Source organism: Lissotriton helveticus, chromosome 1_1 (assembly GCF_964261635.1).
Source record: "Lissotriton helveticus chromosome 1_1, aLisHel1.1, whole genome shotgun sequence".
In the NCBI taxonomy this organism is placed as follows: Eukaryota; Metazoa; Chordata; class Amphibia; order Caudata; family Salamandridae; genus Lissotriton; species Lissotriton helveticus.
The window spans coordinates 93,489,723-93,502,253 of NC_136057.1; the positions used below are offsets into that span (position 1 = coordinate 93,489,723).

General features: G+C 50.4%; 1 protein-coding gene across 1 annotated transcript in view; it reads left to right on the plus strand.

Annotated features, from left to right (window-relative positions):
- LOC144767862 (uncharacterized) overlaps positions 1 to 12,531 on the plus strand; it is an 82,440-nt gene that overhangs the window by 3,973 nt on the left and 65,936 nt on the right. The window lies entirely within an intron of this gene.

Genomic DNA, 12,531 nt, shown 5'->3' on the forward strand with positions numbered 1-12,531 from the left:
GCATTACAACGCATACCATTACAAACGATACCATAGGAGTTAGAATAGTAATTTTTACCCCTACACTATACAACACTTACCCTACTGTTACACCCTCTGGAGTTGGAATAGTAATTTTTACCCCTACACTATCCAAAACTTACCCTACTGTTGCACCCCCTGTAGTTAGATTAGTAATTTGTGTCCCCATTGTTGGACCTGCGAAGGGCAAGCCCAGCACAAAGGGGGTAGCTTGGCTCAAGTGACAAGGCAAGTGAAGGCTGTAGTGTTAAGCCGGCTCTGACCCAATAATAACTCCTTGTACATCCACACCAAAAAGAAGGACACCACACCACTGCTGTAGAAAAATACGATTCCTTTATATAAAAGTTCTTTGTTGTAAATAGGATTGTCTGGGAAAGCACATATACATTTCTTTTGGTCATACAGTTCTGGTAATAAATAGTATTAATAAATAGAATAACTTCAGGAATGAGTATCACAATAAATATCAGAATAAATATTGGTTCATTTAAATAAACAACCACATGTTTCTTCTGGTATCGCTGCCACCAATTAAATACTTTCGAATCATTACATCTGCAATACGTTTCAAATGGGAAAGATAACTCCTACAGTTTATGCTGTTTTCAATGACCAGGTATACGGCTTCTCTGAGCACAAAATAAGGTTTGGGACTCTTTAATAATCACTCAAGGCGTATGCGCGTATATCTAGAAGGCAAGGAAACACAGTAAATACATCATTTGCACTCGGCGGTCACCGGGATAGGATCTCTGCTTTGCCGGTGAAGTCTATGCGCGCCTATGGGCTTTAGCACCACTTGAGCACAGGCGGCACCAGTTCAAAGTCATTAGACTGACGAACGGGCTGCCGGAAAGGTCACACAACCTTCGCGCACAGTCAAATAAATGCCGGTTCACAGTTCCTTCACAACGCTGCATTCACTATGAGGAAACGGGCCCACCTCACATCGGCTGCAGTCAAGATACCATTCAGTCGGGCACAGCACTCCTCTCGTTAGCGACGGGGCTCTCAGGGGCTCTCAGGGGCTCCACGGACCTCCCTCCGACTTCCGCATACAGGGGGGTTCCCGCCCACAGCTACAGCTCCCGGGTCACTGGGAAGTGGCAGAGACGCTAGTCCCGCCCAACGAAGGCCGGCCTTTCCCCGCCCCGGCGCACCACCTCACCTTCTATCTGCGCAGGAAGCGCTCTACGCTGGTGGGGCTCGGAGACGTCCGAGCTCCCCTCTAGAGGCACCTGACGCGAAGGGGGCACAGCTGACGATCGCGGTCGCGGCGAACTTGCTCTCGCCTCGCGACTCGATAAGTCGATCACAGTTCACCACCGGGGGGGCGGAGAGGCACACGAATCTGGCCACAGTCTTTGGGGGCAATGAGGTACTCGCTGGGCAGGCGCTGTAGGCGCTAGATCACTTCTCACGTGGCTGACTGGAACGCCAGTCAGACACAACACCAGCAACCCTTTGCTGCTCTACTGCCTGCGCTACCAGCCACCTTAGGGGTCAACAGGGCAGGTGTCAATCTGGTGTCAAGTCTAGAATCTCTTCTCTAATCTGAACTTCATCATCTTCATCATCTTCTCTAAAATGGCCGCCAGGGACTGGGCCTTATATAGCCAGTGCCCTGGGGTACTGGCACGAGCCAGAAGGTTCTAGAACCTTCTCTGGCTGTGACAATGACATGGCACTCTTGAGGGGTATTTAGGACACTCACAGCCACCGTACTGGGGTTCTAGAGCAGCCATTTTGTGTACCTGAGGAAAATAAAGGAATTCCTGTCAGAAATGCGTGCCAACCAAAGGGCGCCAAAACCTCAAAAGGCCAGGGTTCGTGAAGGCTCCAATGGGAGTCACTTCACATGAGGAAAAAGGGTGTCCACCATTTTAAGTTAATTTACACAGGTTGTCTACCCCAACTTGTAATGCCACAGGTTTGGGCCAGGCGCCTTGTAAATAGGTGCCACAAACCTTGTGAGCAACTGGGCGTCAAGGAACATCTAACCCCATGAAACAACACATAAAAAGTCCTAGTAGACAAATAAAAAGCGACAAATTTTGGGAGGTACAGGGGAACAAAAGAAATCATAGTGGTGAGGGGACTCTCAGAAGCAGACCGGTCTAACACGCGTCCCCCCCAGCTGAAAGTGGGGAGAGCTACCCAACCCCTTGGGAGTCCTCAACACTAAGGCGGAAATACCTGGAGAGACCGTCTGCATTGGCGTGGTCAACTCCGGGCCGGTGTTCCACCCGAAAGTCCATTCCCTGTAGGGAGATAGACCACCTCAACAGTTTGGGATTTTCCCCCTTTATTTGCATGAGCCAACGAAGGGGTCGGTGGTCTGTCTGAACAAGGAAGTATGAACCAAACAAATATGGTCGCAGCTTCTTCAGTGCCCAGACCACCGCAAAGGCTTCCCGCTCGATGGTGCTCCACCTCTGTTCCCGGGGAAGCAGTCTTCGTGACAGAAAGACCACGGGCTGATCCAGACCCTCTTCATTGAGTTGCGATAGCACCGCCCCAATGCCAATGTCGGCTGCATCTGTCTGGACAATGAACTCTTTTGAAAAATCTGGAGCCTTCAGGACTGGAGCTTTACACAATGCTTGTTTCAGAGTGTCGAAGGCTCGCTGGCAAGCCTCCGTCCAAATGACTCCCCTGGGTTGCTTTTTGGCCGTGAGTTCTGTAAGGGGTGCCACGATAGTGCCATACCCCTTCACGAATCGTCTGTAGTAACCTGTGAGGCCCAGGAAGGCTCGGACCTCAGTCTGGGTCTTGGGGGGTTTCCAGGCCATGATTGCCTCAATCTTCGCCTGAAGGGGCTGCACCGTTCCCCGGCCCACCAAGTGTCCTAAGTACACTACCGACCCCTGTCCAATCTGACATTTGCTGGCCTTGATCGTCAAGCCAGCCCGTTCCAAGGTTTGGAGAACGGCTTGCAAGTGCTGCAAGTGATCCTCCCAGCTGCTACTGAAGACAGCTATGTCATCCAAGTAAGCAGCAGAGAATGACTCCATCCCGGTGAGGATCGTGTTTACCAGCCGCTGAAAAGTGGCAGGAGCGTTCTTGAGCCCAAAGGGCATGACGCAAAACTGGTAGTGTCCATCAGGTGTGGAGAAGGCTGACCTTTCCTTGGCTCCATTAGACATGGGAATCTGCCAGTACCCTGCAGTGAGGTCAATGGTACTGAGATATTGGGCAGCTCCCAACCGGTCAATCAATTCATCCGCCCGAGGGATCGGATGAGCATCCGTTTTGGTTACCGAATTTAGTCCTCGGTAGTCCACACAGAATCTCAATTCTGGGGTGGTGCCAGGTGGGGCAGCTTTAGGAACTAACACCACCGGGCTAGACCAAGGGCTACTTGAAGGTTCGATGACTCCTAGCTCCAGCATCTTAGCTACTTCGCTTTGGATACTGGCCTTCACCTTGTCAGACAGACGGTAAGACTTTGACTTCACAGGTGGGCTGTCCCCTGTGTCCACGTCATGGGTACACAAGTGGGTCTTACCCGGGACAAGGGAGAACAGAGGAGCGAATGACCCCAAGACCTGGCGACATTCCTCCTGCTGCTCAGGAGTCAGGGTTGGCGAGAGTTTCACTCCGTCCACTGACCCATCCTTTTCTTGAGATGCAAAAAGGTCGGGGAGAGGCTCCGTGTCCTCTTCCTCCGATCCGTCAGTCACCATAACCAACATGACTTCGGGCCTCTCGTAGTGGGGCTTGAGGCGATTGGCATGTAACACCCGATGCGGATGCCGAGGGGTCTTTACGTCCACCAGATAGGTAGACTTGCCCTTCTTCTCCAATACCTCGTAGGGGCCTGCCCAACGATCCTGGAGGGCACTCAGCTCTCCAGGCTCCATCACCCACACCTTCTGGCCAGGCTCCAACTCCACTGGGTGAGCGTTGTGGTCATACCACGCTTTCATAACTGCCTGACTGGCTTCCAAGTTGTCAGAAGCTTGCTTCCACAACTTAGCCATTTGGCTTCGGAAGGCCAGCATGTAGCTCACCACATCCTGGGGAACTTTCCGGGGAGACCTTTCCCAGGAGTCCCTCACCAGGCTGAGAGGTCCACGTACAGGGTGCCCGTACAAAAGCTCGAAGGGGCTGAAGCCCACTCCCTTTTGCGGCACTTCCCTGTAGGAAAAGAGCAAACAGGGTAGGAGGACGTCCCATTTCCTCCGCAGGCTTTCGGGTAGACTTCTGATCATACCCTTCAAGGTTTGGTTGAACCTTTCCACAAGACCATTCGTCTGTGGGTGATAAGGAGTGGTGAACCTGTAAGTCACTCCACACTCCTTTCACATGGCCCGCATATATGCTGACAGGAAGTTGGTCCCCCTGTCGGACACAACTTCCTTGGGGAATCCCACTCGGGTAAAGATCCCCATCAGGGCCTTGGCCACTACTGGTGCAGTAATGGTTCTCAGAGGAATTGCCTCTGGATACCTTGTGGCGTGATCCACCAGGACCAGGATAAACCTGTGACCGGATGATGTAGGTGGATCTAGGGGCCCAGCAATGTCGATGCCCACCCTTTCAAAGGGGGTGCCAACGACGGGAAGTGGTTCCAGAGGAGCCTTCAGCTTCGTCCCTGTTTTCCCACTGGCTTGGCATGACACGCACGACCGACAGTATGTGTCGGATGTCACCCTCATTCGAGGCCAATAAAAGTGGGGGACAAGCCGGGCAAAGGTCTTGTCCTGACCCAAGTGTCCTGCCAAGGGAATCTCATGAGCCAACTCTAATAGGAAGGCTCGGTAACACTGTGGGACTACCAGGGCCCGTGACAATCCGTGCACTGGCGCCCTGGGTTCACTGTAGAGGAGACCATCCTCCCAGTAAACACGATAGTTCCCAGACTCGTTACCTGCTGCCTGGGCTTCAGCCTGTTGCCTCAGACCCTCGAGGGTGGGACATTCCCTTTGTCCCTTGCTCAGTTCCTCCCTGGATGGTCCTCCTTCCACTCGCCACTCAGCGGGGATAGGCAAGTCCTCCAACGGAACCATGTCCTCCTCCGCGGACTCCGGGTCCACCTCTACAGGTGGCCTATCCGTCTCACGGGGCATGGACATCGAGGCAGGCTCCTCCTGTCCTCGAAATGTTCCCTCATCAGCAGCTGGGTGGGCCATTGTTCCAGGCTCCAACCCACGCGACTTCTCCTCCCGAGCAGCCGCAGACCTGGTACTCACACAGGCCCAATCAGGTGTACCCAGCATCTCAGTATGAGTCCGGTATTCCACCTCCTTCCAAGCATTGTGCTCCATATCATTGCCCAGCAGACAATCGACTGGCACGGCGGGGCTTACGGCAACTCGAAGTGAACCTGCAACCCCTCCCCACTCAAAGGGAACCTCGGCCACAGGATAGTGGCCCATTCTGCCGTCAGCCATCGCGGCTGGATGAAGTACGCCTGGAATCACCTGCTCTGAGGACATCAGATGACTCCTTACCATAGTCATACTGGCTCCTGTATCTCTCAGAGCTTCCCCTCTATGGCCATTGATGGTGACCCATTGCCCATACTTGGTAGTATTTGAGGGCACCTTGATCTTTGGAACCACCTCCCGATCACCCAGGGACACAAAGGTGACACCCGCCCACTCCCCCCCCTTAACTAAGGGCATCTCCTCCCCGAGCGCTACACTAGCGACTCCCGGGGCCTTTCCTCCAGTGGGAGGGGGTGGTCTCTTTGGGCATTTCATGTCTCCCTTATAATGTCCAATACCAACGCACTCATAGCAATGGATAACCCTTGGCTGCTGACTCTGGCCAGGATTAGGGTTTTTCTGCGGGTTAGCCTTAGAAGTGGAGAAGAAACTTTTCCCCTTAAAGGTATTTTGGGGGCCTTTGGAGAACTCCTGCTTCTTGTTATCTCCCCCCTCTTTCTTCTGGGGAGCGCCCTGTCCGGACTTCTGAGAATCTCCTCCCGTCCCCTTCGTGGACACTCGGGTACTTGCCCAAATGTCCGCCTCCTCAGCAAGCTTACGGGGGCAAGTAAGTTTGCTGTCTACCAGGTGTTGCCTCAGCTCGGGAAGACATTTCTCAAGTAGATGTTCCTTGAGTATCAGGTCGTACAACCCTCGATAGTCCTCCACCTCATTACCTTGGACCCACCCATCCAGGGCTTTCTTGGCAAAATCCAGGAAGTCAACCCAATTCTGGGAGCTCAGCTTGTGGCTGCCCCTAAACCTTTGCGGGTATTTCTCGGGGGTCAACCCAAACTTCCTGATGAGCGCCACCTTCATGGCGGGGTAATTAACCTGTTCCTCCCGGTCTAGGGCCAATAGGGCATCCCTACCTGTCGGAGGCATGTACCGGTATAATCCACCACCCCAATGCTTCTCATGGATCCCATGGGCTCTTAAGGAGACCTCATAGGCTGCCAGCCACTTGGCTATGTCATCTCCAGCGGTATAACTGGCGACTACGTCCTTGGGTAAATGGGGCCTGGGCTCCCTGGCAAATTCCTTTGACTCGACACCCTTCGGAGTGATGTTAGGGGCCTGGAATTCGAGCTCTCGTAGCTTGAACTCGTGTTCCAGCCTCCTCCCCTCCCTTCTTTCTTCCAACTCCATTTTTGCTATTTCCCACCTTAACAGTCTTTCCTCTCTCCTGTCAGCTAACTCGGTTTCTGACAACCCTCTCGATGACACACTGCTGCCCTCCCGTGAGGTTGCCTTGGGGCTGATTGACATCTCACCCACCCCCGGGGGACATTCCGCAGTCCTATCAATGACAGTACCTCTGTCCGATTCCTCCTCCTCCACCGTTCCCTCCGTGTGTGCTTCCACCCATGCTCGCAGACTAGTACGGAGCTCCTCTCTTTTGGCCCCTCGCCTGACAAACACTCCCCTCTCCTGACAGAAATCCTTGAGCTGTGCCACAGTATAGGTCTCCAGCTCTGACATTTCGAATTCCATCTTGTCGGTGAAAAGTGTGGACCACCACCCCGAAGTAGGTGACCAGGATAAGAACTTTGAGGGTCACTTCCACCCACCTCCAGGAAAGAATTTGGAAAAAGCAAAACGTTGAATTTGAGGGCCGCTAGGAGAAAACTCCGGGTGTGTTCCTGTGGTGCACACTGAATTATTATGGGGTTCAAAACAAGCACGGCTCGCAATCCCACCCGCTGAGCACCAATTTTATGTTGGACCTGCGATGGGCAAGCCCAGCACAAAGGGGGTAGCTTGGCTCAAGTGACAAGGCAAGTGAAGGCTGTAGTGTTAAGCCGGCTCTGACCCAATAATAACTCCTTGTACATCCACACCAAAAAGAAGGACACCACACCACTGCTGTAGAAAAATACGATTCCTTTATATAAAAGTTCTTTGTTGTAAATAGGGTTGTCTGGGAAAGCACATATACATTTCTTTTGGTCACTTAATTGTGGAGTGCCTCAGGGCTCGTCCCTGAGTCCCACCCCTTTTTAATGTCTACCTGCGCCCCCTAGCTGATGTCGTCCGCCCATTTGGTGTAAAGATCGTCTCCTATGCGGACGACACGCAGCTAGTGGTATCTCTGGACCCCCCCCTAAACTCTCAACACAGCCTACACAGATTTCTGGAAGCAGTCGCCACCTGGATGTCCAGCTCTTGTCTTTGGCTTAATGGGGAAAAAACTGAGATAATGCTCCTGGGTAATAACATCGCCAAAACCATCGACCCCATCTGGCCCTCCTGCTTAGGCAACCCCCCGCAACCCAAGGAGCAAATCAAGAGCCTGGGCATCTGGCTTGACCACACTCTGTCCATCAACCATCAGGCCACTAAGCTAGCTGCGACCTGTTTTGGCCTGATGAGACTGCTCCGCAAAATTCTCCCTTTTCTTCCATTCCACTCAAGACGAATCGTGGTTCAAGGACTGATCCTCTCCCGCCTCGACTGTGGAAATGCCTTATATCTTGGAGCACCCAAATCCACAATCAACAGACTCCAGGTTATTCAAAATTGCGCAGCAAGAATTCTTCTGGATATTCCCCGCCGAACGTCAGTAAGAGCCAGACTGAGAGATCTTCACTGGATCCCGGTGAGATCTAGAATCGAGTTTAAGAGCATGTGCATTGCACAACGCTCTTACTGGGGAACAGGCCCCCCCATTAACTCTCCCCTTGTGAAAACCTACCAGCCCACTCGTTCTCTCAGATCTGCGACCTCCTACCTCGCCTCAGTACCACGCATCAGGAAGGCCAGATGTGGGGGTCGTTCGCTCTCCTACAACCTGGCCACGATCTGGAACTCCCTCCCTCTCAATCTCAGATCCGAACCCAACCTCCTCACCTTCCGAAAAACTCTCAAAACCTGGTTATTCAGCAAAACCTCTGTTTAAAACCAAACCTAGCCTCCCTCTTCCTACCCCTCCGGATTAGCTCAAGTTCCCTACAGCGCTGGGACGCCCCTGGGTAGCCATCACGCACTACAAATCCTCATTCCATTCCATTCCATTCCATACAGTTCTGGTAATAAATAGTATTAATAAATAGAATAACTTCAGGAATGAGTATCACAATAAATATCACAATAAATATCAGAATAAATATCAGAATAAATATTGGTTCATTTAAATAAACAACCACATTTTTCTTCTGGTATCGCTGCCACCAATTAAATACTTTCGAATCATTACATCTGCAATACGTTTCAAATGGGAAAGATAACTCTTACAGTTTATGCTGTTTTCAATGACCAGGTATACGGCTTCTCTGAGCACAAAATAAGGTTTGGGACTCTTTAATAATCACTCAAGGCGTATGCGCGTATATCTAGAAGGCAAGGAAACACAGTAAATACATCATTTGCACTCAGCGGTCACCGGGATAGGATCTCTGCTTTGCCGGTGAAGTCTATGCGTGCCTACGGGCTTTAGCACCACTTGAGCACAGGCGGCACCAGTTCAAAGTCATTAGACTGACGAACGGGCTGCCGGAGAGGTCACACAACCTTCGCGCACAGTCAAATAAATGCCGGTTCACAGTTCCTTCACAACGCTGCATTCACTATGAGGAAACGGGCCCACCTCACATCGGCTGCAGTCAAGATACGATTCAGTCGGGCACAGCACTCCTCTCATTAGCGACGGGGCTCTCAGGGGCTCCACGGACCTCCCTCCGACTTCCGCATACAGGGGGGTTCCCGCCCACAGCTACAGCTCCCGGGTCACTGGGAAGTGGCAGAGACGCTAGTCCCGCCCAACGAAGGCCGGCCTTTCCCCGCCCCGGCGCACCACCTCACCTTCTATCTGCGCAGGAAGCGCTCTACGCTGGTGGGGCTCGGAGACGTCCGAGCTCCCCTCTAGAGGCACCTGACGCGAAGGGGGCACAGCTGACGATCGCGGTCGCGGCGAACTTGCTCTCGCCTCGCGACTCGATAAGTCGATCACAGTTCACCACCGGGGGGGCGGAGAGGCACACGAATCTGGCCACAGTCTTTGGGGGCAATGAGGTACTCGCTGGGCAGGCGCTGTACGCGCTAGATCACTTCTCACGTGGCTGACTGGAACGCCAGTCAGACACAACACCAGCAACCCTTTGCTGCTCTACTGCCTGCGCTACCAGCCACCTTAGGGGTCAACAGGGCAGGTGTCAATCTGGTGTCAAGTCTAGAATCTCTTCTCTAATCTGAACTTCATCATCTTCATCATCTTCTCTAAAATGGCCGCCAGGGACTGGGCCTTATATAGCCAGTGCCCTGGGGTACTGGCACGAGCCAGAAGGTTCTAGAACCTTCTCTGGCTGTGACAATGACATGGCACTCTTGAGGGGTATTTAGGACACTCACAGCCACCGTACTGGGGTTCTAGAGCAGCCATTTTGTGTACCTGAGGAAAATAAAGGAATTCCTGTCAGAAATGCGTGCCAACCAAAGGGCGCCAAAACCTCAAAAGGCCAGGGTTCGTGAAGGCTCCAATGGGAGTCACTTCACATGAGGAAAAAGGGTGTCCACCATTTTAAGTTAATTTACACAGGTTGTCTACCCCAGCTTGTAATGCCACAGGTTTGGGCCAGGCGCCTTGTAAATAGGTGCCACAAACCTTGTGAGCAACTGGGCGTCAAGGAACATCTAACCCCATGAAACAACACATAAAAAGTCCTGGTAGACAAATAAAAAGCGACAAATTTTGGGAGGTACAGGGGAACAAAAGAAATCATAGTGGTGAGGGGACTCTCAGAAGCAGACGGGTCTAACACCCATACTATCCAATACTTACCTTAAATGCAATGTAATGATAAGCGTTGTAATGATATGCGTTGTAAAGGTAGTATGCGATGTAATGAAATGCGTTATAAAGGTAGTTTTTTTAAATGCGATGTAGTGTCATGCGATGTAATGCAATGCGTTGTAGTTGATTTTGTGATGTAAACACTGCGTTGTAAGTGCATGCGTTGTAAATGAATGCGTTGTAACGTCATACATTCGTCCAGAATGGGTCCGTTTGGAGTTGTTACTCATTTTCATGAACACCTGCTCAGACCTTGTTTTTTGATGTTTGTATTCAGTGGGAGGTTATCTCTGCAATGGATTAAGAGGTATGCTAGGAGGAAACAAAAGCATATTTTTACAGAATAATATTAGTTTCTTCTCTCAGAATACATGTCTTTATTAAGCGCCTTGGTCCACAGTTCTGTACATTGAACCCTTTGATATCCGGAATTTGTTCCCTAAAGTAAGGTGGTTGTTTTATTCATAACTAGCATATGAAGCTGACTTCTAGTTCATTGATATACCTAATGATTTGTGGGGCCCGGGCAACACATATTTGGGGCTCCCTATTTGGAATACATTTGAATTTATTACAGCGTTTAAGGTCATTGAAGGCCGTGTGATGCCCAAAAAATATTTAATCGTGTTAAACCTTCAGAAACCGGGGCCGGCAAAAGCATCTAAAAGCCCAAGCTTGCTATAGTCCACCAGCCAAGTACAATCAAAGCAGCTTGAACAGACATTGATAAATATTCTTTTTGCGTTTGAGTCTAGATTTTTTCCTTGTGGCTGTCCAGTCAGCTTGTTACTCCCATTGCAGGAAATCCTGTTATGCGTAATGTGTTCTAAGTTTAGTGGACTAGTGCATAACATTACAATAAAAAGACATACATATAGCACTTGAAAGTGTAGCTTTAGTTGCTGAATATTTGTAATTACAAATAAATCCCCTTTCACCATTGGCATTCCTGCTGCAGCAACCAAAAATCAAAGCGCTGCTCTGAGGATTTTCGCCATCGCATTTGTGAAAATAGAATAGCTTTCTCTTTATTTCTCTTCCCCTGCCTTGTCCATCTCAACTTCTATATATGTGTAAACCTACAGCTAAATGTTCGCGCAGAAACCCCAGCCGCTTTCAGTGGCGGGCCTTGGCGGGGTCGCGAACCCCAAATCTCAACAATCGTTTTGCTGGTATCCCACAAACTATGCCAGGGCCACAAGTGTTCCTTTTCAGCATGTTTTTATTTAAGCCAAGTCACTCTGCTCATTTCGGAGGAAACCTCCTGGTTCACGAGTACGAGTGCAATGCAAATCACAGTGTTTATACAATATCATGTGACACACCTCTACGTAATAGACAGTGACAACAGATTCAAGGTGTTTGACTGTCCTCGGAGCTGGAAAAACAGACTTGTTTAGTCAATGTTGGGAGATACATCGTGAGACATTGCATTAAAATCATCATGCAGTATGTAAATTAAACATTACGTCATTGCTGTTAACCTAAACATTTTTCTTGAGTTTTTTACGTGCTTTTGCGAAAAGCATTAATTCTGCATCGTCATGTGCGGCACCTTGTTATTTCCAACCAAATAAGTGCTGGCGAAAGTTCACTGTGATTATAAGATAAACCACGTCATCTGTAATTCTACGCGCTTGGTGTAAAACACATTCAATCATTAGTGCTGGTGACCAAGCGCGTAGAATTACAGATGACATGGTTTATCTTATAATTACACAGAACTCAACTCTGAGTTGAGGCTGGGTAGACAACGCATACACAGGAGAATGTGAGGGTTGAGGCTGCACAGATCAAGCATGCACAAGAGAATGTGAGGGTTGAGGCTGGGCAGACCACGCATACACAGTTGAATGTGAGGGTTGAGGCTGGGCAGACCAAGCATGCACAGGAGAATGTGAGGGTTAAATCCGGGCAGACCACGCATGCACAAGAGAATGTGAGGGTTGAGCCTGGACAGACCACGCATGCACACTACGGGGCAGATTTATTATTTTTTAGTGCAGCATAGTTCAGCAGTTAGGTGCAGCACTGTGATGTGCGAGGGGGGGAAAGACGCGCTGAGCCAGATTTATGAAATACAGCACGCTGCTGCTCACTACCCCTGCACTAGTACACAGTCTACCTAGTCCCACACATAACCTTTACACCGTAAGCCAGAGGTGTGTGTGCTGTCAAGCATAGGATTCGTACTGGAAACACACCATTCCAGTATAAAACCTATACATAGAGTAATCCTTAAACACTCCAGATTTAGTATTTGTCAATAGCAGGGGCTGTAGTCCT